Source organism: Aquarana catesbeiana, linkage group LG12, assembly GCF_042186555.1.
Source record: "Aquarana catesbeiana isolate 2022-GZ linkage group LG12, ASM4218655v1, whole genome shotgun sequence".
Lineage (NCBI taxonomy): Eukaryota > Metazoa > Chordata > Amphibia > Anura > Ranidae > Aquarana > Aquarana catesbeiana.
This window is the reverse complement of record NC_133335.1, coordinates 5,319,715-5,325,714: the sequence shown is the minus strand read 5'-3', so window position 1 is coordinate 5,325,714 and position 6,000 is coordinate 5,319,715.

The window sequence follows — 6,000 nt, the reverse complement described above, 5'->3', positions numbered from 1 at the left end:
TCACCATTATTCCCACTGACACCAATGATGGGGCACTATTCCTCCCACTGACACCAATGATGGGGCACTATTCCTCCCACTGACACCAATGATGGGGCACTATTCCTCCCACTGACACCAATGATGGGGCACTATTCCTCCCACTGACACCAATGATGGGGCACTATTCCTCCCACTGACACCAATGATGGGGCAATATTCCTCCCACTAATACCAATGGTGGGGCACTATTCCTCTCACTGACACCAATGATGGGGCACTATTCCTCCCACTGACACCAATGATGGGGCACTAATCCTCCCACTGACACCAATGATGGGGCACTATTCCTTCTACTGACACCAATGATGGGGCACTATTCCTTCTACTGACACCAATGATGGGGCACTATTCCTCCCACTGACACCAATGATGGGGCACTATTCCTTCTACTGACACCAATGATGGGGCACTATTCCTCCCACTGATACCAATGATGGGACACTATTCCTCCAACTATGACCAATGATGGGACAATATCAGTTGTTAAAGTGGCCGGGACCCCCTCGGGGGTCGAATTAGGATTTGCCAGGGGTCAACGAATCCTGGGCTGTTCCTGAAGCCCGCACCACTCTCCCAGGCTTTTCGCGGCCAACCAGCAGGCCTGTCCCTGGAGCCTGTGGCCCTTCACTCAGCCTCTTCGCAGGCGCCCATTCAGTTCATGGCATGGCTGGGGGGCAGAGACTAGTGCAGTGGCGGAATTACCAGGGTCGCAACAGTCGCACTTGTGATGGGGCCCGGCATTCCGCCACTCTGAGCAGAGATCGTGTCTGTCATGAAACAGTAGCACTGATAGAAGCACCAGCATTAACGTTCTATTTGCCCGTACGTCCTCTCTGGCACGGGATGAGAGAGGACACACAGCTGATCTCACTGCTCTCCCTTGTCCCCCTTGTCCCCCCTCCTCTCCTATGTGCTCCGCAGGCTGTCTAGTGTGAAGCTAACGAGCTCACATTTCCATCAGAGCACAGAGGAGAGGAGGGGGGAGAAGGGAGAGCAGTGAGATCAGCTGTGTGTCCTCTCTCATCCCGTGCCAGAGAGGACGGACGGGCAAATAGAACGTTAATGCCGGTGCTTCTATCAGTGCTACTGTTTCATGACAGACACAATCTCTTCTCAGAGCCGTGCTGTCCTGAGAAGGCAGATGGCACTGATGGAAATTAATAGCATGCACTGATGGACACTGATAGAAGGCACTGATGAGCACTGATAGGAGGCACTGATGAGCACTGATAGAAGGCACTGATAAGCACTGATAGAAGGCACTGATAAGCACTGATAGAAGGCACTGATGAGCACTGATAGGAGGCACTGATGAGCACTGATAGAAGGCACTGATGAGCACTGATAGAAGGCACTGATAAAAGGCACTGATAAAAGGCACTGATAAAAGGCACTGATGAGCACTGATAGAAGGCACTGATGAGCTCTTATAGAAGGCACTGATAAGCACTGATAGAAGGCACTGATAAGCACTGATAGAAGGCACTGATAAAAGGCACTGATGAGCACTGATAGAAGACACTGATGAGCACTGATAGAAGGCACTGATGAGCACTGATAGAAGGCACTGATAAGCACTGATAGAAGGCACTGATAAGCACTGATAGAAGGCACTGATAAAAGGCACTGATGAGCACTGATAGAAGACACTGATGAGCACTGATAGAAGGCACTGATGAGCACTGATAGAAGGCATTGATGAGCACTGATAGAAGGCACTGATAAGCACTGATAGAAAGCACTGATGAGCACTGATAGAAGGCACTGATAGGAGGCACTAATGGGCAATGATAGAAGGCACTGATGAGCACTGATAGGGGGCACTGATGGACACAGAAGGCACTGATAAGCACTGATAGAAGGCATTGATAAGCACTGATAGAAGGCACTGATGAGCACTGATAGGAGGCACTGATGAGCACTGATAGGAGGCACTGATGAGCACAGATAGAAGGCACTGATGAGCACTGATAGACGGCACTGATGGACACTGATAGAAGGCACTGATGGGCACTGATAGGAGGCAATGATGGACACTGATAGAAGGCACTGATGGACACTGATGAGCACTGATAAGAGGCACTGATGAGCACTGATAGGAGGCACTGATAGAAGGCACTGATAAAGCACTGATGGGAGGCACTGATGGACACTGATAGAAGGCACTGATGGACACTGACAGAAGGCACTGATAAGCACTGATGGACACTGATAGAAGGCATTGATGAGCACTAGTAGAAGGCACTGATGGACACTGATAGAAGGCACTGATGAGCACTGATAGTAGGGACTGATGGGCACTGATAGAGGGCACTGATGAGCACTGGTAGAAGGCACTGATGGACACTGATGAGCACTAATAGAAGGCACTGATAGAAGGCACTGATGAGCACTGATAGGAGGCACTGATGGACACTGATAGAAGGCACTGATGGACACAGATAGAAGGCATTGATGAGCACTAGTAGAAGGTACTGATGGACACTGATAGAAGGCACTGATGGACACTGATAGAAGGCACTGATGAGCACTGATAGAAGGCACTGATGAGCACTGATAGAAGGCACTGATAAGCACTGATAGAAGGCACTGATAAGCACTGATAGAAGGCACTGATGGGCACTAATGAGCACTGATAGAAGGCACTGATGAGCACTGATAGAAGGCACTGATGAGCACTGATAGAAGGCACTGATGGGCACTAATGAGCACTAATAGGAGGCACTAATGGTCACTGATAGAAGGCACTGATGGAAACTGATAGAAGGCACTGATAAGCACTGATAGAAGGCATTGATGAGCACTGATAGGAGGCACTGATAAGCACTGATAGAAGGCATTGATGAGCACTGATAGGAGGCACTGATAAGCACTGATAGAAGGCACTGATGGACACAGATAGAAGGCATTGATGAGCACTAGTAGAAGGTACTGATGGACACTGATAGAAGGCACTGATGGACACTGATAGAAGGCACTGATAGAAGGCACTGATGGGCACTGATAGAAGGCATTGATGAGCACTAGTAGAAGGCACTGATGGACACTGATAGAAGGCACTGATGGACACTGATAGAAGGCACTGATGAGCACTGATAGAAGGCACTGATGAGCACTGATAGAAGGCACTGATGAGCACTGATAGAAGGCACTGATGGACACTGATAGAAGGCATTGATGAGCACTAGTAGAAGGCACTGATGGACACTGATAGAAGGCACTGATGAGCACTGATAGAAGGCACTGATAAGCACTGATAGAAGGCACTGATGGGCACTAATGAGCACTGATAGAAGGCACTGATGGGCACTGATAGGAGGCACTAATGGTCACTGATAGAAGGCAATGATGGACACTGATAGAAGGCACTGATAGGAGGCAATGATGGGCACTGATAAAAGGCACTGATGAGCACTGATAGAAGACACTGATGAGCACTGATGGAAGGCACTGATGAGCACTGATAGGAGGCACTGATGGGCACTGATGAGCACTGATAAAAGACACTAATGAGCACTGATAGAAAGCACTGATGAGCACTGATAGAAGGCACTGATGGACACTGATAGAAGGCACTGATGGACACTGATAGAAGGCACTGATAGAAGGCACTGATGAGCACTGATAGAAGGCACTGATGAGCACTTATAGAAGGCACTGATAAGCACTGATAGAAGGCATTGATGAGCACTGATAGGAGGCACTGATGAGCACTGATAGAAGGCACTGATGGACACTGATAGGAGGCACTGATGGGCACTGATGAGCACTGATAGAAGGCACTGATGGGCACTGATAATAGGCACTGATGGACACTGATAGAAGGCACTGATGAGCACTGATAGAAGGCACTAATGGTCACTGATAGAAGGCACTGGTGGACACTAATAGAAGGCACTGATGAGCACTGATAGAAGGCACTGATGAGCACTGATAGAAGGCACTGATGGGCACTGATAGGAGGCACTAATGGTCACTGATAGGAGGCACTGATGGACAGTGATAGAAGGCACTGATGGGCACTGATAGGAGGCAATGATGGGCACTGATGAGCACTGATAGAAGACACTGATGAGCACCGATAGGAGGCACTGATGAGCACTGATAGGAGGCACTGATGAGCACTGATAGAAGGCACTGATAGAAAGCACTGATGAGCGCTGATAGAAGGCACTGATGGTCACTGATAGGAGGCACTAATGGTCACTGATAGAAAGCACTGATGGACACTGATAAAAGGCACTGATGAGCACTGATAGAAGACACTGATGAGCACTGATAGAAGGCATTGATGAGCACTGATGGGCACTGATAGAAGGCACTGATGAGCACTGATAGGAGGCACTGATGTGCACTGATAGGCTGCACTGATAGGTGGTATTGATGGGCACTGATAGGTGGTACTGATGGGCACTGAGGAACACTGATAGGCAGAACTCAGGCAGTATCGTCGGGCTTTGATGGGCAGAATTGAAGAGTACTGATAGGTGGCCCTGATGGATGCTGTTAGGCAGTATTGATGGGCACTGATAGGTGGCATTGATGGGCACTGATACATGGCACTGATGATTGGGGCACTGTTTATCAGTGTAAACAATTTACTGACATTCTTGACAGTTAACGGCAGTCCTTTTCTCACAGACACAGCGTGGGAGGAAAGGGCTGCAGATAACCGGCAAGTCTGTTTACATGTGATCAGCTGATCACATGGTAAAGGGCCGCTGTGATTGCGCTGGATGCACGTCCCAGGAGTCATGCAGGAAGCACAGTTTTGGGAGGATGTCCATGGACACCCCCCCAAAATTGGAAGCCCGGGGCTCGGATGGAAGGGGGGCAGGGGGGCCCATCATGGTTTCTAGCACCGGGGCCCTGAAGGTTCTAGTTACTCCTCTGGACTAGAGGTCAGCTGACTGGTGAGAAACGTGAAGTGGGAGGGGCTGGAGGAGACCCCATCTCCTGATTTCCGCATAGGTGTCACTGCTACGAGACACCACAAAGTCAGAGACACAGTGAGTAACACTACCTGTGATTAGAGTTGCCATTAAAAGTCCCCACTACAGTTCTCAGATCAGATTGAGAGCACCTAAGATAGCTGATCCGAACTCCCCCCAGCATTGCCACTCATCCCATTCCCCCCACCAAGGAGTAAGAGAAGGAATACAAATAAAGAATACATGGAAGGGAGAGGAAAAGAGGGGGAGGAACAAAGAAAAGGGGAGAGAAAGAATAAGAAAGATGGCTAGAGAGAGGGATGGGGGGGGGGGGGGGGGCAAGAAATTAGGATAAAGAGAGATAAAAAGGAAAGAAGGGAGAGCAAATAGAAAGAGTGAGACATCCTAAAATGTACCATGAGGGGTTCTAATACTGTACAAGTGGAAGGGACTCAAAGTGCGCTAAATGTCGGGGGGTTAGGGGCGCAAATTACTTGTCTTGCCTTGGGTGCCGACAACCCACGCTACGAAAATAATCTTACTGTTAGGGGTCCCCACAACTTGGGAAAATTTATCAAGGGGTTACAGCACTAGAGGGGTTGAGAATCACTGCCCTACAGAATAAAATGGCGGACGTTGCAATTCTTTATGTCACATCGAATTGGCGCAATCGGTCTCACAAGCGCAATTTTTAGGGAAAAAATAATTGTGTCCCATCATTGATGTTACTGGGCCCCATTGTTTGTGTCATTGAGAGAAATCATGCCCCATTGTTGTTGTCATTGGGCTTCATCATTGTGCCCCATGGTTGGTGTCATTGAGAGAAATTGTGCCCCATTATTAGTGTCATTGGGAGCAATTGTGCTCCATCATTGGTGTCATTGGGAGGAATTGTGCCCCGTCCTTAGTGTCATTGGGCCCCATTGTTGGTGTCATTAAGAAAAATTGTGCCCCATCATTGTTGTCCTTGTGAGGAATTGTCCCTCATTGTTGGTGTCATTGAGAGGAATTTTGCCTGATCACTGAT